Genomic DNA, 20,771 nt, shown 5'->3' with positions numbered 1-20,771 from the left:
CTTGATCCCTCCCAAGTGAATTATGATACCACCGAATAAGAGCTTCTTGCCATTGTCTATGCTTTGGACAAGTTCCGTTCCTACTTACTTGGATCTAAAGTGATTGTCTTTTCGGATCACCGTGCTCTCCGACATCTCTTGATAAAGAAAGAGGCAAAACCAAGGTTGTTGATATGGATTTTGCTCCTTCAAGAATTTGACTTGGAAATAAGAGACAAGAAAGGAGCCAAAAATGTAGTGGCGGATCACTTGTCAAGGATCCGGTTTCATGATGTACATGGAGAAACCCCGATCAATGACTCATTTCCCGACGATATTTTGATGGCCATTCAAACGCAACTTGAAAGGCACATCACCCCATGGTTTGCCGATTATGCTAACTATATTGTTGGAAAGGTACTCCCTCCAAATTTGAACCACAACCAAAGAAAGAGGTTCCTATTCGAAGTAAAGAGGTACTTTTGGGACGACCCAAACCTCTACAAGGAGTGTAGTGATGGGCTCTACCGGAGATGCATCCCTCAATGGGAAGTTCAAGGAATCTTGGAAGGGTGTCACTCATCACCCTACGGTGGGCACCATGGAGCAAGGAGGACCATTGCAAAAATCCTTCAATCGGGCTTCTATTGGCCTACAATGTTTCAAGACACAAGAGAATTCATCATTCATTGCGATGCTTGTCAAAGGACGAGGAATATCTCTTGGAGGAACGAAATGCCACAAAGGGGCATTCTAGAGGTGGAGATCTTCGATGTTTGGTGGATCGACTACCAAGGTCCCTTTGTGACATCCAATGGGAATAAGTACATCCTTGTAGCCGTAGATTACGTCTCAAAGTGGGTGGAGGCAATTGCCACTCCAAATGATAATGCAAAAACGGTCACCAAGCTCTTCAAGAAGATAATTTTCCCAAGATTTGGAGTTCCTAGAGCGATTATAAGTGATGGAGGAACGCACTTCCATGAGAAGAAACTTGTATCTCTTTTGACCAAATATGGTGTCCAACATAGAACCGGCTTGGGATATCATCCTCAAACAAGCGGTCAAGTTGAAGTTTCAAATAGAGAGATCAAGCAAATCCTTGAGAAAGTTGTGAACAAGACCCGAAAAGATTGGAGCACAAAGCTTGATGATGCTCTTTGGGCTTATAGGACGGCCTATAAGACTCCTATAGGAGCCTCCCCTTACAAGCTTGTCTATGGAAAAGCATGTCATTTGCCAATCGAATTGGAGTACAAAGCTTTTTGGGCAATCCGAGCACTTAATCTTGATCTCAAATTGAGTGGTCAAAAGAGGATGATTCAAATTCAAGAGTTGGAGGAATTCCGACTACAATCCTATGAGAATGCAAAGATTTACAAAGAAAGAACGAAATTGCTCCATGATAAGAGAATTAGACAAAAGGCCTTGCATAAAGGGGACAAAGTCCTTCTATTCAATTCCCGCTACCGACTTTTTCCGGGAAAGTTGAACTCTAGATGGATTGGTCCCTATGTGATAACCGAAGTTGGAAAATATGGAGATTTCGAACTCAAGGCGGAAGATGGAAGCAAATTCAAGGTCAATGGTCAAAGATTGAAGCCTTACTATGAGGGAGCGTTTATTGGAGAAGTCGAGGTCACCTACCTCGGGCCTCCTCATCCTTGAAAGAATCATCAAAAGGGAGAGTTTGGTGGAGTCCTCCCTAAACCACCACTTGTAAATATACTAACCCTTTAACTTGTATTTATTGTTTTATTGCATTTCTTTAATAATAAGCATGAACTCTTTTCATGAGAGTAAGTGAGGGAGGGTTACTAACGAAATTTGAATGAAGGAAGGAACCAATTTTCAAGTGTGGGGAAGTATTTATAAGAGGAAAGGAAATTAAAGGAAGGATTCGCAGCTTGAACCCGAGCGAATTCAATGGAAACCGCCCGTCCTGCTGGAATCCGGGCATTTTGGGAAGAATCTGTCCGTCCTGCTAAGCTGTGAAATTGAAAGATTTGGGACTGTAGAAGAATCCGAGCGTCTCAGGAAGGAAGACGCTCGTCCCAGAGAATCCGGCCGTCTTTGCAGAAAGACGCCCGTCTTTTTGTCTGTGCATTTCAAGAAATTTCACTGTCTCAGAATCCGTCCGTCTTTGTAAAAATACGCCCGTCTCCCTCCAGAAGAAACCGAGCATCTTAGGGTCGGGACGCCCGTCTTTGTGGCGTCATGTTTTTGGAAAGTTAACTGTGACAGAATCCGGGCGTCTTACCCAGAATCCGCCCGTCCCGATGACAGAATCCGAGCGTCTTCTGCTCGAATCCGCCCTTCTTCCTGCGGTGATTTGGCTCGTCCTTTCTTAATCTAATTACACCCCACCACACAATTAGTGACACACCACCCTTCTTTCCACTTGCATTATAAAAACCCACCTCCTTATGACTCCAAAGCATATCCCAATCACTCTTTTAACCCACAAAATCAAAAAGCCCCAATTTTCTAGGGTTTCAAAGGCAACACTCAATCCACAAGGAGCATCCTTATCCTTTCACAAATCAAAAGAATCCAGCTCAATAATCAAAGAATGGCACCAAGGAGATCCTCTTTTAGGAATGAGAGAAGACCAAGGATGAGGGGAAGTTCTTCTACCTCCCATGTCAACACATTAAGAAGGGAGCATGAAGAGATTGTAGATCTTACAAGGCTTGATGACTTCTCAAATGTGGAATTTGTCAATGATGTGCAAAGATTAGTCTTCCACCGGCTTCTAAGTAAGAACATTCTTCCCACTAAGTTTTTATGTCATGCTACCTTGAGGAAACTTGGGATTTATCACCAAGTGGAAGCTCTCTTTGAAGTATTTGGTCTCTCTACCCTTTTTCGCATGTATGAACAAACTTACCGATCTCTTGTGCTTGAATTTTTGAGCTTTTTGAAGATTACAACCTTGAACAAAACAATTTGCATAGAATTTAGGTTGGAGAATGTTTCTAGGATGATGACCCTTGTAGAATTCGCAAATGTGCTTGGTCTCGATGTTTCGCCTACCTCGACATCGAAGCCAAAGAAGTATAGTGTTGAACCTTTGTGGAGGGCCATGACCGGCCGGGATTTCATACACACCAAGGAATGTCTCGCTTTTCATATCCAAAATCCTATCTTGAGGCTTACTTATCGATTCCTTTCGGGCACTCTACTTGCTCGCCGAGATCCGGCCATAGTGAATCAACTTGACCTTGTGTTCATGGAATCCTACCTCAATATTCAAGGAAGGAATGTGTACCACTTCAATGCACCTCTCGTGCTACTCGAAAAATGGGCAAAGTTTAGGAATGGTGACGATGATGGGATGAAATACATTGTGAATGGAGGACTCATTACTACGCTTGCGAAGCATTTCAATCCGAGATTCAATGAGAATAATGAGTATGCTCCTCTTTTGGGAAACACAAGGATAAACGAAGATCGTCTTCTTATTCATCATCATTGGATAACCCTTGAGGGGGTCGATAAGCGGATCAAGTGGTTAACGAAAGGAAGCGATCCGATTTATCTTCCAATGGCCGACCTACCACGTATCTCCCCAAGAAGAGGACCTTTAGCCCCAATCCCATCCTACCTCATCCCGAATCAAACAAGGCAAGCACCACCACCTCCGAATCCACAACAATAACAACAAGAACAACAAACTCAAGATGAGAAGATCAAAGTGCCTCCCTACCCATTTCCTTACCAACCGTACAACCATCTCAACCCCTTCATCCTTCCCCGTGATGACTTTGTCACGGGAATCCAACAAGATTTGCACTACTGACAATAAGAAACCTCCGTGGACAATTACTATGCACTATATCCTCAATACCACGAGATGGTTCAAAGGGGAAGGATTAGTGAGGAAGGAGCATTTCCCTCATGGGCTCAATTGGATTTACTCTTCCCCAATTCAGAGAGGGCTAATGAAGGGGCAAACGGGAGACAAGAGGAGGGGAGCAACAATTCTTGCGGAGGAGACACGGTGGAGCTTGAAAGTGAAGAGGACGAATTCATGGACCCGAGTATGAGTGATGCATCAAAGGAGATATGGGATAGCGATCTAGAGGGAGATGACGGCGATCTCTAGAGGATCACTTCATGGCTAGGTGGAGCGGGCGTGTGGCACCCATCTAAGTTAAGGTGAAGTTTCCTCATCTCCTCTCTTTAATTTTCAAGTTTCATGAAAAGAAGTTTGTGTTTTGTTAACTTGTATTTTATTAATCTTGATCATTGTTGGAGTAGTCCTAGCACCATAGAGGACTCACACCTCGGCCCTATTGAGGTGTTCTCATTTTATTGTTCCCACCTTTTTGAAAATCCAAAATGATAAATTAGTTTCATGCATTGCATTGTGTGTGCATGAACTACACCCAACCTTAGGACATTAGAAATAATGTCTAACTCGGTTTGGGGAAGTAAATGCATACACAACGGGAGGTAATCTAAATTATCCTCTCCGTCATAAACAAAAAAAAAACCATGCATCATGTAGTGTAGATTAGTGTAGCTTGCATTTAGTGTAGAAATCATGCATCATGTTTGCATAATTTCCCATCATTTTGGCCATTGAAGACAATGCCCATATTAGTGTGGGGATGGGGAATTCTAACTTAAATTCTTATTCAAAAATCCAAAAAAATTGAAAAATTTCGAAAAACCATAAAAATTTGAAAATTTGAAAAGCCAAAAACAAGTTTATTTCCTTTGTAGTGTAGTCTTGTATATATTGTTGTATATATTGTGTTTGTTCTATCCTTGTTCACATTGATCGACTACGCCACATCCGAGACATGAGGATATTGAAGACCGCATGGTATGAACTTTCCAATCTTCTTTTTCCTCTTTATGTTAATGACTATGTGGCTTAATTTTGATTGATGCGGTATAACAATGTGAACATAGGACTTGCATTTGGTTTATATGTCATATTAGTTGGTAGAATCACTTGCATTAGGATGTATATAATAGTTGCATCATAGCATATAGTTGCATTTAGATGAAATGTTTTTAAAAGTGCCTAATTGGGAACTTTGACAAGAGCAACTAAGCCATTACAAATACTTTTTCAACTTAAGACTTCGCCTACTAGAATGGTTGTAAAACACCCTAGATTGTGTCATACTAGTGTCTTTCGACCCATGACCCAAAGCCTAGTCAAGGGTTTGCATGTGAGTCACCTATCTAACCCCGTGATGCGATGTGGACTTGGTTAACTTGTCTAGGTGACCTTGATTGACCTTGTGGTAAGGCAACCCAAAAATACTTTCTATCAATAAGTTTGAAGTGCTCATTTCGAAGATTTTGTTATGTGGAAACAATTTATTGCTAAGGAAACCTCAAATGTTTTAAAATGTTGAAATATTGAGAATTTTAGTCGTTTTGATGGAGGCTTACCACTTCGATGTGCTTTGGAGAGGGATCCATTGAATTGGGCCCCCACACGGTTGTGAATTCAACCGCCCAGAGACAGAGTGACTATCACCCCGAAAAGCTATTGTCTAGAGGTTAACCGGTTGCCTAATAAGTGATTGGCGAAAGCAAAGGACATTAGCACGGAAGGGACAAACCCCATCTCTAATTTTTGAAATGTGAAAGTTGAATGAGGTCAATTTTTGAATACTAGTCATATCCACCCTTGTTTACAACGATTTGAGCATTTCATTCCCAAAAAGCCTTTTTGTCAAGCCACTTTGTCGAGCTTGGGACGATCCATGACCTTTACTTTTGTAGAGAACTCGAGACTTGTCATGTCATATGCTACTAGCATCATAGGGATCATCATTCCACACCATCTGATCGCTCTTGACGAAAGCATTTGGAAATTGAGGACGAAAGTAGTCTAGTTTAACACCATTTGGAGGTGATTTAGTGCCATCCTCTTAGCCTTAGTGATTTGTTGAACTAGTATTTGTGTAGGAATATATGCTCTTAAATTTGTTCCTTTTTAGTTGACTCCGCCACTTGATGAGGAAGTGGCTATTCTTTTTGTAGATGCATCCATTATTTGATTTTGTGTGCTTAATGTTTGGATGTGTCGCCATTTTGGCAAGACCCACCTTGCCTTGCAAGAAGGCATCCTACCTCATGGTTGTCTTGTTGTGAGTTGAAGGGGCGGAGTGAGACCCGCTAATTGTCTCATATCGGTTATATTAGTAGGTTAGTTTAAATAAAGGTCTAGTTTTTGTCACCTCTTTACTCGGGACGAGTAAAGATTCGGTTTGGGGATATTTGATGTGATCATTATTTGCGCACATTTAGTCCCCTAATTGAGCCTATTTTGCATACTATTATAACATTCTATGGCCATTTTATCCGTCAAAACCTTCCTATTTGCTTTTCTATCGCATTTCATATGTTTTGTAGAAAAGGAGATAATAAGGCGGAAATTCCCGTCTTTCGTGCATATTTGGAAGCTTATTGATGATATTAGATGGACTAGTATGAAGAGGAGGCAAGAATGATGGCCAAGTATGTAGGAATAAAGTGTATATAGAAGGATCAAAAGGTTAAAAGCAAGGATGACGAGAAGGAAGGCATTGCATGAAGAAATCGTTCGAAAACCAAACCAAGGGTTGCTCCTTTGTCTTTGAAAGTATGCTAGATGAAACGGCGTCGAAAAATCAAGTGATCTAGGCTTTTGAATCACTCCAATAGGAGTCCGGATGAGGAAATAACGTCCGTTTTACAATCCGAGCTCAAGATACAGCTCAACCCTCTCGGGTCATTTTCAACCCGCTCGGGTTGAAGCCCAGGACGCCCATATTTCGCTCGGGACGAGCGTATTCCTGGACAAGAAGCCTTCCCTTGCTACGTGAACCATAATCCGCGCGTATTTCTTTTGAGACCAGCGTTTCCCTGCTTAAAACTCAAAAGTATAATTACTATTTTACCCTTGCTTAACCTAATGATGCTCTACTATATATACCCTATTTGCAATAATCAAACCATCAAGTTTTCATTAGGTTAAATCAATCCTTCCTTAGATTAGATTAGAAGTAGATTAGAATAGATTATCATTTAATCTTTCCACAAATTACACATTGATCTTTCTTTAATCATTGTTCAAGTTTATTATTAAGTAATTCAAGTTTATTATTGGGTAATTAGAAGATTATTGGGTTTATTGGGAGATTGACAACCTTCCATCAATCATCAAGTTCTTCTATTATTCTTTGCATTATTATTATTGGAATCTCCATAGGTATAATTCTCTTAATCCTTGTTTTAATTATTGTTAATCTTTCTTACTTGTTCATCATGTTTGACTTTGTTAGTATGATTGACTACCTTATTAACATGTTAAACTTGATCATGAGTGAGTAGTTACTTAGCTTGGATTAATGGGTAATTAGGGGAAATAAACATGGGGAATGATTCATGCTTAAATTAATATGCTTTCATAGTTTATTTGCTTGCTTGTTGTGATCTCAACTTATGCACATGTTATGTTTGATGAAATGCTAAGCCTATGAATCCTTGCATTTACTACCATTACCTATCTTTTCAATGAGACTTGTAAGACATAAACCAACTCGAGTCTCATTAGACCATGCATATAGTTGAGTAGGGTGGATTAAGTCGACTTGTAGGTGTTGTACAATCTAATCGATTCGGCTCCGGGACCCAAACCTCCCTAGGATTGTAAGATATAAACCAACTCAATCCATCACAACAATAATTGCTTGCATCTTGTAGGAAACATGTTTGTATGATCAACTCCCATGAATCCCTTATGAACCCATGATATCCTAGCATTTTTAATCAGTTGTTTACATCTTTCCTTTTGTTGCTTGTTTATTGCTTTTATTAGATTAGAATCATCAACCCATTATAATTGTGACAACCCCAAGCATAACCATAATTAGATTGAATAATTTGAGTAACCACCGTCCCATGGATCGACCTCGACTTACCGCTAACTAGTTGTTTGTTGAGTATTATAAATGTGTTTGATTGGATATGACCCGACGACATCACCCATCAGTTACCCGTGTAAAGGTTGATGTATTTTGTGGCTTTCATTTCCTTCCTCACCTTGTCAAGAGTATGGGTGGTCCTTTTTCCTACACCTAGCCGCTCCACAAAGACATCACTAGATAGGTAAAAGGAGGTGTTCTTGAGTCGAAAGCTCACGGTGTGGTCTTTTGGATTGTAAAGGAAGGAGCTCAAAAATTCTAAGGTAAGGATGCGGTAGCTTATTTCCGCTAAGTTGTACAATCCCTCCATTCCAAGTACGCTAAAGATATCATGCACTTGCGCCTATATCCCCAAGGCTTCTAAGGCATTCTCCGACACACACACATTGTGGCGTTCATACGCCTCTCGGTGAGGGCTAGGAAGGTATTCCAATGGGGTTCACTCTCAAATTCTAACCTCGGGTATCCTGGATGGGTAAAGGCGGGTGGTGCCTCCTGTTCAGGTTGGGGTTGACGGTTGTTTCTCCCACGGTTGCTCCTCGTGTTCCTTGACATGCTACAAGAGAAATCACACACAAGGCATAGAAGGAAAGTTGAGACTTGTGACTAACTTTGAATGTGGATGAAATTCTCCCCCAATTCACAACTTAATAATTGACCATGTAGTGAGCGCCAAGACGAAGTTTTTGACATAGTGAGTGTTAGATTTTGAGAAATTCTTTTACATTTTTAAGACAAAACTTTCCGGATTTACTTCATAGTGTAGTAGTAATAACCATCAAATTCCTAATTTATCAGCACTTCTCAAACCAATCAAGACAAAATCAAAGTTGCTCATGGATACTTAGGAAGTTTTTAAGAGTTTCACCCAAATTTTAAGATGGACAAATTTCATTTTGAGACCACATGTCATATTACCAATTAGAATGGTAGTCTTATAAGGCAATTCAACCAACTTTTACTCAAGAAAAATCAAAATTTGGGCACGACTTGTCTAGAATTAGAAAATTTAAGACGAAATTTTAAGGCGAATTTTTCACATATTCAAAAAAAATCCATCCATAACAACAAAGGTTAAGCCTTTGTTGTCCAATTATATACAACAACAATCACCAAAATCCACATATAAATTCATCATCAAAATCTCGTTTTCCTTGATGATGACCGAAATTTTTGACATAAAGTTTGATTTTTAGCAACAACCATAATGTAGAAAACCATTTGTTACTATGAATTAAGTAAAAGCAGGAAATTAATCGACACACCTCAAGCACATTAGTGTAGATCTCAACAAATTTAAGATGGAGAAGAATGGTCTACTTACATTGCTAATTAGGAGAGATTTGAGACGGAAACTTGAGTGGAAAACTTAGTCCAAGTTGCAAATCACAAAAATGAAGTTTTAGAATTATTTTTAGAGAAATTTTGGTGTTGTTTGAATAAGTTGAAAATGAGATGTGAAGAAGATAAGGAATGAATAAAAGGGAGTCAAACCCGTGTAAATCCCATCCCAGCTCCACTCGGTCGAGTGGCAAGTTTACTCGGTCGAGTGAATTTTTCACTCGGTCAAGTGGCCGAGTTCACTCGGTCGATTGCCCTATTTTCCAGGATGTTTCCATCTTCTGGAAAATGATCCACTCGGTCGAGTGTCAGAGCCCACTCGGTCGAGTGAGAGGTTACTCGGTCGGGTGTGAACTCGTACTCGCTAGAGTGGTTGCTTATGGTTGGAAATTTCGAGTCGAATGAGAACGATGAAATCCATGCAACACAAAGAAAAGGTTCGGGAGTCCACCGACTTTCGGTGACTCACCCAAGTTAGCTCATACGTCATCCCATTTTACCGTATTTTGTATAAAATCATAGTACTAATGACTACTCTACCAACATAATTCACCAATCATATATGACAAATACACTAACATGCATTTATTTAGCTCACGGTGAAAAATTCAAAAGCAATGTCATCATTCGTATACCAACATATACTACTATTTCTAAGCATAGTACTCCTAACAACCTGGCATTCAACTTCCACACACTTCCATGCAATCATGCCACCATAGAACTTTCCATATAGCGTTCACCCATACTTTTAACCACCCACGTAGTGACCAACCGAGACAATAGGCACTAGTTTTGATATGAGGGCGCCCAATCATCCAAAACCGATCTCCTATCGTACTCAAGCCGAGTTCATTTTATTAGACACACCTAGGTTCATTTTGGTTCATTAGTTTAGGTTCCAAAATCGTCGCTCTGATACCACTTTGTAACACCCCCTTCTTACCCGGCCATGATAATTGGGAGATGCTACCTTCTCGGTTTCCCAAGGCAGTAAATCGGAGATACGATAAAGAAACATTTATTATAAATGATAAGTTTAGTGATTATAAACTATAAACTAATGAATAAAATATAACCCATGGCTACTATGCTCATCTAACTAGCGATACTCATCTCGTGACTCATCAAGCTCGTCCCGTCTCCCGCTTACTATCCAACAATCTGTACCTAACCTGCTCCCCATATGACCAAAGGTAATAATATGGATCAACACAGGCCACCCCAAAAGAGACAGGTGATAAATACACAGACACAACAAACGTCAGTTTCAATGGACAAATAAAAGACGACACAACTAAAGTGTGAACATGCAATATGACTACTAATGTGAATGACATAATACTAAATGATCACCACCCCAGTACCGGGACACGCTCAGGCATACCAACAACCACACTGGTACTGGTATACGCCCACACATACCGATAACCACAAACAGGTACCGGGACACGCCCAGCCGTACCGGGTCCGAAAGCCAACCGGATCCCCTGCTAGACGACGCGTCTCAACCACACGCGTCCCTCCAAACTCGTCATCAATGTGCATATCCCTCTTGGAGTGGGAAGCTCCAAGAGATGACTCAAGCGTAAGACGGTCTCCCAACCGTCTTACGTCTCGAAAACAACAACAACAACAACAACAACAACAACAACAACAACAACAACAACAACAACAACAACAACAACAACAACAACAACAACAACAACAACAACAACAACAACAACAACAACAACAACAACAACAACAACAACAACAATCCCTCCAACATGTATGATAATGACCAATGCACAAACCACAATCAACATATCATAATCATCCTCTTAATAATGTGATTACCACTAAATATGTTATAATACAAATACCCTAATTATGCAAGACTAACAACAACATCAACATAAATAACTTCACATCATTGAAACCGAGTAGGATTAATCTACCTTTTAGCAATCTCCTTAAGCTACTCGAATCCGGACCGAAACCGTCTCATCCTATACAAATCACATGATAACTATCACAATACATCCTATAGTAATATATACTACAAATCCCCTTATTATCACCCCTTAATTACCCTAAATACACATAATAAACACTAATTAATTACCCACGATGAATTCCCCCAAAAGTTAGGGTTTAAAGACTAGAAAAGGAGAGATATTTACTTACTAGGTGAAGGAGAAGAAGAGGAAGGTGGTAGATCTTCTAATACAAGCTTGAATCCCAAGTGGAAGGTGTTTGTGAGGGTTTTAGAGAGAGGGAAAGGAGTTTGGAGAGATAAGGAGGAAGGTGGAAATGATTTTAGGGTTAGGGGTGAAAGGGATTAATCCCGTGTTCTAAAAGCAGCGGCACTCGATCGAGTGCCAAGTCCACTCGGTCGAGTGGACTCACTCGGCCAAGTAGCACTCCGCTCGGTCGAGTGGACTCAATCGGTCGAGTGTACCCTTCACTCGACCGAGTAGACCCGCTCAATCCGCTGTAACACCATTCGGTCTAGGCTCAGGTCTAGTGTAAGGCTATCCTTCCCTTCTGAGTGCTCTCTTATTGGTCTAAACCTCCTCTCACATGTCCCAAGGTCTAAGTACGGGTCCCACAAAGGCCGGGTATTATAGTAAGTAGAACTCGACCGAGTAAGTCGTCATGTGACTTCTGGTCAGGTTACTGTCCAGGAGCATTCGTCCGAGTAGTGAGATACTCGGTCAGCCGAGTAGATCGTACTCAGCCGAGTACCCCAAACTCGGTCTGACGGGATTAATTTTTGCGGTTTTTATTCAGGTGATTAGAGATTATAAATTACGAGTTATCAGTTTACAAATCATTTTTACAAAACCTAACAACGGTTATCACCTATCTAATCATCCTAATCATGGCCGAGACTAATTGATTGATCGTGAGTATTCAATCCGTCTTTTCCGTATCGGTTTCGTTGGTAAGCCACTAGTACCTTGTTAATTAGTTTATGTTTGTCCTTTAGGGTTTGACCTAAATGTTTAGGTTGGGGAAAAGGATTGATTGGTATGATTGTGATATTATTGTTGTGATTATTGTTAGGTGATGAGTTCGTAGAGGAACAATTTTAGCTTCCACTGTTGTTTGTGATTTCAGATTTGCTAATAAGGTAGGGTTTCGCTATTCAGTCGGTTTTATAATTAATTTGAGATATATGTGATTGATTGATTGATTAACATATTGTATTGGATTGATATTGGTTGAGATGATATTGTGTTGATATTAAGATTGGTATTGTTGAGATGAGACCATGTTCGGGAAATGGTTCCAACCCCATGTTCACCTCTTGTGGCTCCATCACAAGGGGGATGTACACATTAATGATCTGAGTGCGCTCGTTGCGATGAGCGGGGCTTAGGTGGGAACGACTGCGGTTTCTCACTGGCGGTGAGGGTTACCTGTTGCGATGAGTAATCTGGCAGGACTACACACTTAAGTTTGTAGTCAGTTATTGATTGATAATGGAGTTGGAGATTGATACTGCAATTGAATTGGTTGTATCGTTTGTGTTGTGAATTCTTATCTTGATTATACAGTTGACTGACCCCGTTAATGTTTTCAAAATTGTGGTGATCCATTCGGGGATGGTGGGCAGTTGATTGAGCAGGTATAGCTGTGGATAGCTCGCGGGTTCGCATGAGGGTCGATTCGTCACCAGTTTATCTAGCTTCCGTTGACAGTTTTGCTTTAGTTCCTTGATAGTTTCGGTTATAAACGTTTTGAGTTTAATTTCGGTTGTACTTATGCTTTAAACAGTTTTGGCATTTTATAATAATTGTTCTTTGATGGTCAATTTGATATACTCTACCTCGGACAATCGAGATGGTAGCACCTTGATAGGCTAGGGTGGTTCTTGGTAAGACACTTTGGTATATGGGGGTTCTACAAAGTGGTATCAGAGCCATGTTTTGGAACCTAAAACCAATGAACAAATGAACATAGGGTGTCTAATTAAAATGAACCCAGGTAAGAGTTGTTTGGAGCTACCACAAAGGCTTGGGAGACGTCCTAAAGCCGCAATTAGCCCTTTACAACTTTAAGTCGGTCACTACAGGGCGTCTTGGGAAGTCATTACATGTGTTATATATGTTTCTTGTGAGAATGTTGGATGGATTGGAAGTTATATGATTGCATGAATATAGAGTATTATGACTGATATGAGCATGATGGATGTTATTATATGGCCTTTAAATGTCTATAAATATGAGTAAGAAAGATGGTATGTATACATGATGTTTACTGACGGGTTATAGCGTTTTCTGGCATGATTCGGCCAAGTACGGCGGGTACTCGACCGAGTAGGGGATACTCGGCCGAGTAGCCAGGCACTCGACGGAGCGTGGGTTTGTGAGTGTTAGACAGTAGCTACTGGTTATGACCACTCGGAGGAGTAAGTGAGGCACTCGACCGAGTGGGGCGTACTCAGCCGAGTACCTAGAGTACTAGACCGAGTATGTTTTACGTGTTATCTGAGGTCAGCTACTGGAGTGAGATACTTGGCCGAGTAATGTTAGTACTCGACCGAGTACCCCCAGGTACTCGACCGAGTACCTCTTTGGCGGACGTGTTATTTATTTTGAGACATAGGCTATGTGCTTACGTTTACCTTGGTTATATTAGCTCAAAATGCCGCCAAAGAGATCAGCCCCTGATAAGGTTATTTTCAGTCGTTGCCCTATCAAAAGAAATCCTAAATTACTACTAACTGGTAGCTAGTGGTGTGGACATGGGCCACCTACACGCCAAGCCAATATTTGGACGTATAACGGTCTTTTGAAAGCCACACTCGGCGGCGTAAAAATGCTTTCGACCGGATCGCTTTAGATCGGTCGGTTTTGTCTCGGCAAGGGTCTCGAAACGATGCAAGAGATGTTCGGAGTCGCCACCAAGCATTTGTGGGATGCTTGGAACCCATTCGAATCCACTTTATACCTAGGTCAACCAAGGCAAAAAGCGGTGTTTGACATAGGTACTAAAGATAAGGAGTCGTCCCTCTTTAGCATCCTATCTCTAGAATGACTCTCGTACGCCCTGGATAAGGTCGTTCACTATCCAAAGTTTCTGAGTAAGAGGTGAAAGTACGTATTGGAAAGCCCTTTAATCGGACACCCAATCCCGCCCGCGGTAGCGACCTCTACTGATCGATCTTGGCTGGTTAAATGCAAAAGTTGATAATACGGGTAAATGCATGAATGCGCATCCACAAGTTCAAACCTAACATGTGAGCTCTCTATGTCGGTTGTTTATCCAAATATCAAGTAATTAATGTCAAGTTGGATTTAGTGTTGATTTGCATGCGAGACGGAAATTAAACATCCATTTACCGAATTAGGTTTATGGTGCATAATGTGATCCGTTTGTCTTAGAAAGCCGTTTTGCAAATACAATATAAAAGGGTGAAAATGTTTTATGGTTAAAAGTTTATCATGAAAACGATTTGAAATATTTGAAATGGTAAAAACCGATTGCAAATAGGAAATGAAATAAAGAGGAAAGATGAGAGCAAACATGGCTGGATTAAGGCCTGAGAGGGCATAGAGGCGCGAGCCCCCCTGCTACGCAAGTAGCCCCTGTCTCCGGCCAAAATCCGGTTTTGTCTCATCTGACCTATATTTAAATCATGTTATGTATGTTTTAGCATGTTATAGTCATAAAACAGATGAAAAACATGAAAGAAGAGGATTTTTACACCCTCATACTTTCATGCTAGGCTTGAGACGAGAAATTGACAAAAGCGTAACAACTTGTTAGGTCGGAAAACTCGGCTGAAAACCGTTTTAGCAATGTAAAAAGTGTTTTGTTAAGCTTAGTGATGGTGTAGTTGGTCGAGATGGTCGGTCAAGTGATTTAATGCGCGATGACGGTAGCAAACAATGTGTAGGGCTTGTATTTTCGATCGGTAGGTCGAAAATACGTGTCGGTTTGTGACTTAAGAAGTCGAGTCGAGAATTTTAAGGGAGAGATGAGGGGGCGGACACTCGCATACCTTCAAATGGTGGCATTTTAGGGGTATTTACAGGAAAATGGGTGGTTGTGTGCGTTTTGAGCGACGTGGCCGCATGGGCTACTCGAAGAGGCGCGAGCCATTTCACGGGTCTTCGAGCTGTCTTGTCACTATCACGCAATTGAAATCATGATTTGTTCTATCCTATGTTTTGGATGACATGATTTGTACTTGACCATTCAAGTATTCCGGGAATACTTAACATGGAAGTTTTGAGAAGTTTGTTTTTTGTGTTTGACTCGGTTTGACTCGTTGTTGGAGTCAGGATTTGAATTTTTGAGTCGATTTTTGGCCCGTGTCAGTTTTGACTCTAGTTAGTGTCATTGCGACCCCGTCGTCGTGCATTAAACACTCCAGGTAGTTTTGAAAAGTTTTAAAATGTTTTGTTTTCAAAATCGTTTTGAGTTTTCCGACGTATAGTTATACCAGACTGTCGATTAAACGCTGCGATTCCTAAGCATGTTGTAGTCCGATAATCATCGGGTGTTTGTTGGAGACTCGACAGATACTGTGTATCTACAAGTGGCAAGAAAGGGTCGAATCCACAGGTAGGCGAGTTAATTATTCAAGTTTGCTATTATTTAGATTCATCTTAAAGTAACCGATTTTCTTGGGGGTTTGTTTGGTTTGTTTAAAAACTAATTGCGATGTAAATAAAGAGAAATTCAATAATATTAAAGAGTCTAGGGATCGGGTTCACTAGGTAGTCATCCAAGGATGAGATTCAATTCATTGATTGAGCAATTTATATTGTTGAAAGTCATATGATCGGTCGATTCTAATATGTCTTTCTAGATCTAAACTTAACATGTGATTGCTATTATTAAGTCAGTCTAATTCAATTATCGTGGCCTATACTAGTCTTAACCCGGTTGGTGAAAATCCTATTTTGCAAGACTAATTAACCAACTCTGATCAATAATTAATTAATTGGAAGTAAGACAACAATTGAACAACAATCAAGAACAATTTAACAATCAATTCATTAATTAACCCTTTTCTAATAACCTAGATCCCTTTTCACCCTAGATTATGAAATTAGCTACGCATACTAACGGTAATAACAACAATAATAATATTATAAGACATAATTAAAAGTATAAAAGATGAACAATAAATGAATGATTAACAATAAATGAATGATTAATAATAGAAGAAAGATTAACAATAATACCATAATAGAGGAATGCTTAGATCCGAACTAAGAACAATAAACTAAACTAAGAGTTTTTAGAGAGAATTTATTGTAAAGTAGCGTAACTAGGTAAAATAAGACGTAGAAATAACTTAGGGTACGAATTGGGTATTTATAATAAAACATAACCGACTTAAGGAAATTGTGAAAAATCTTCAAAGTAGTGAGTACTCGGTCGAGCCTGAGTGTACTCGATCGAGTACACTTCCAGTCGATCGAGCCTGCTTAGGCTTGATCGAGTATCTTTCTGTTTCAGCTCTTTTCTTCGTGTTGTCTTCTTCACTTCTCTTCCTTTATTCTTCTATATTCCTGTGCCATGCTCTGTGTATTCCTTCATGCCCACTCCGCGGTGCTCATTTCATTCCTTTGCTCCACAAATGCATCATTCCTGCATTAAACATCGAATAGCAGAAGTATCGATATTCTAGCATAAAAGGCATGTATTTAATGTAAACTAGCACGAAAACCGTATCAAAAGTAACTAAGGGGAGGCATAAATATGTATATAATTATGACTCATCAGCCGCGTACCTTCAGGCATCTGAGATGAGTCTTGAGGAGGTTGCTAGAATGATTAGGCAGCAAGAAGTGCTCATGGAGGCACTCAAGAATGTGGGAAAAGGGGAAGGGAAACCAGTGGATGTATCCCGTCTGAGCACCACCATTTCTCGCTTCAATCCTACAACTTTTGAGAGCACTGGTGAGCCAAAGCTGCATGATAATTGGCACTGGGAGATGGAAAGTGTGCTAGAGGTGGTTCGTTGCCTAGTGGAGATGATGGTAGAACAGGCTGCATTCTACCTAAGGGATGAGGCTGGGGTTTGGTGGCAAAACGAAAGGGAAGGAGCTTGTGCATACTACATGAATCTGGGTCAACCTCCAATCCCATGGACAGGATTCAAGAGGGCTATGAGAGACCTCTTTGTTCCGGAGCACATTCGCCATAAGTTGAGGGCTGAGTTTGATTCCTTTTCTATGGCTGATGACATGACCGTCACAGAGTACTACTGTAATACCCGTCCTTTTAGAGACCCATTGACCGTCGTTGACTGACCTTAGACACCTGTCTAGACCTTCGGAAACCTTGCGAGTTAACCTTGTGACGTAGTAACCCTTTGAGTTCAGGAGACTCGATCTAGCGGAGGCTACTCGATCGAGTAGCTCAGTCACTCGATCGAGTAGAGGCCACTCGATCGAGTAACGGGAGTTCAGTGGGGAAATATAAATCATGATATTGTGGAAACCAAATCATTTCATTTCCTTTTCTTCTAAACCTAGATGTCGTCATACCTCTATTCCTTCGCCTATTTTCACCCTTTTGGGGCTTTTGATAGTGGAGACACCATGGGTATAGGAAGCATGAGTCGGGTAGCGGTCTTGTCGTCGGAGTGCTATGTGTAGGTATGTTGTCATCATCATCATCGTCTTCCTTGGTTTCGTTTGCGATTGTGGTAGTAGTAATAGATGGTCATACTGTGTGTTATAAGTGGTTATGGTGGTTGCTTGTCGTCTTATGGTCGTGTGCCGAATCGCTGCGGTTTGTTAGAGGTAGGTTCTCCTACTCAGTACTGTTGGTTGTCTAGTATGTCGGTTGTAGTGCTTGTTTATATTTGGTGTTATGATTGGTTGTGTGGTTTTGTTGTAGTGGTTGTTGTTTGTTTGTCTCTGGTTCGCGAGGTGCGTCCTCGGCTGAGTAGAGTCACTTGCGGGAGTGGCTTCACGCCCTTGATTTGGCCTTTGTGGAACCCGCCATAGGAAGGGATGTGCACATTAAAGAACATGGGTTTTCGCTCGGGATTGATGAGCGGGGATTTGGTGGGTACGGTTGCGGTCCCCCACTGGCGGCGTGGATTACTGGTTGCGATTGGTAATCTGGCAGGACTGGACCTTCGGGAAGTCAGAGGTGTGTGGGTGATTGGAGAAGGTGATGTGTGTATGTTTGTTGTGCTTGGTTATGTGTGTTCCTTCAGTTACTGACCTTGTGTGGTATTGCTGTGTTTTCTTATTGTGTTGTGTCTGCCGTGATCCACTATGGTGAGCAGTCGGTCTTAGCAGGTTTATATTTAGATCATAGCTGGATGCTTGGAGGGACGAGTCTACCACGACTCATGGCAGAAACAGTTTCACATAGTTGTTAGATGTCACGAGTTGTATCTTTTATTTTGGTTAATCACTTGTAAATAAACATAATTGTTCTTTTATCGACATTTGATTATTACTATTCCTCGGGCAACTGAGATGGTAACGCCTTTATCTGCTGGGGAAGGTCTTGTTAAGGCTCGTTGATAGATGGGGGTGTTACAAAGTGGTATCAGAGAGACGATTTTGGAATCTGTAACTAATGAGCCTAATGAACGTAGTGAGTCTAATAAAATGAACCTGGTGTATGTATGTTGGGAGCCCCGGCAGTTGCTTGATTTTGGGTGAGAAGGCGCCCTCATTTCAAAATCCTGGCCCCAACATGCTTAAGCCAGCCACATCAAATGGGAATATTGAGTCGGGAATTGTGTGTATAGTTGTGTGTGATATGTAGAATAGATATAGTTGTGTTGGAGTTTGTGGTAATGTCTGGTGCGTGAAAGTAGTAGTGATGGGTCCTGTAAGTGTTGTGAATCGCTGGAAGTGTGTGTGTATATGATGGGGGTGGTGGATGTGTTCGGAGTTTTATACGAGCATCTGATAATGTGATGGTGATAATGGGTTGTGAATCTTCATATGTGCTTTAGTTAGTATTAATTGTCAAGTAATGCTGTGGAATTTAATGGATGAATGTTGTTGCATACCCTTGTGAATAGGCATAATTATGTGAGTTATCTTGTGGTTGTCAGATTGTTCTGATGTGTTAAAACCTAGAGCAAGTATGAGTAGTAAGTGGTAGCTAAATTGTCGAATGGAATGCTTGATGTAGTATAATCACATGTTGAACGGTTGAATTTGAATATGCATAAGTGAAAGTAGAATAATGTGCTATTATATATATGTTCATGTGAGTTGAAGCAAGTCATAGTTGAATTATTTTGTAAAATGTTTGATATAGGATGGAGTAATATGTGCAATTTTCGGATGAGATAGTTGTGTTGCATTTGAGTTAGTACTAATGGATAGTAATTGGATGGAATAATCAGTGACGAGTTCCAAATACACCTTGGACTCGGAACGAGTTGTTGTTTTGCAGGAACCGTTAACCGAACTCGAAACTTTTGACTTCGTTCCTAACCTTATTCGACCGAGTACGAGTGCCTACACGACCTAGTAGACCTTACTCGATCTAGTAGTTGGGTTGTTAGATCGAAATCGTTGAAACTGCCAGCGAAAACTCGATCGTGCAACTCCAACTAGATCGAGTAGAGGCCACTCGATCGAGTAACCGAGTTACTCGATCGAGTAGGTTGCTACAGTACCCGTATTTGGACGGGATACATAACTCTTATTTCCTTCATTCTTTTCTAATTCTTCCTCATACATCAACTATAAAACCTCTAAAATCCCCTTTTTCTCTCTAATTCTTGGGTAATTGGTGGTTGAAATCCCCTTGTTATTCCATTCAATCCTTTTGCAAATCATTCAAAGTAAGATTGCTACTCTCTTTCTTTGTTTTTAATCAATTAGTAGCATATAAAAGTGTTAGTTTTCTGAAAAATTCGATTTATACTCATGGATTTTTGTTTATAGTTGTGGTATTTTGGTAAAATTGCTTTAATTTGTTGATTATTAATGTTAGAAGTTGCAAAATCAAACCAATTTGTGAGTATAGTTAGACCGAAATTTCTAGGGTTTGGGTTATAAATTGGATTTTGTTTGTCTTTTGAGTATCTAAGGGGGTGAAAATAGAGGAAGGTATGTTGTTAGTATCATGTTTGGTGTTGATTTTGACTAATTTCACACAAAATTTTGTCCTAAAACTCCGTCTTAAAAGTGCCCCAAATTGAATTTCGCCCCAAATCTTTATGATAATGATCTTTTGTGAAGCTATTCTTGAGGTGAAGAATCTATCGATCCGAAATACTCAAGAGGGGGGGGGGGGTGAATTGAGGATTACAAACTTTTACCTACTTTTTCGGTTGTATATGTATAATTAATTATTTAAAGTTTATTGATTAATTAACTAATTAACGAACAAGAACGAAATAAATAAACGAACGAAAGAGAGACACACGGTTTTTAAAGTGGTTCAGTTTCACAAATCGAAACCTACGTCCACTATTCTCGATTAATAAATTTAGTACCTTTATACGGATTACAAATTTACTAACCCAACTCGTACAACTAACCCTAGTTGTAACTCAAGTGAGTACCGTTAACTACT

Source organism: Silene latifolia, chromosome 1 (assembly GCF_048544455.1).
Source record: "Silene latifolia isolate original U9 population chromosome 1, ASM4854445v1, whole genome shotgun sequence".
In the NCBI taxonomy this organism is placed as follows: Eukaryota; Viridiplantae; Streptophyta; class Magnoliopsida; order Caryophyllales; family Caryophyllaceae; genus Silene; species Silene latifolia.
The sequence above is the reverse complement of the archived record's forward strand: the minus strand, read 5'-3'. Positions refer to the sequence as shown.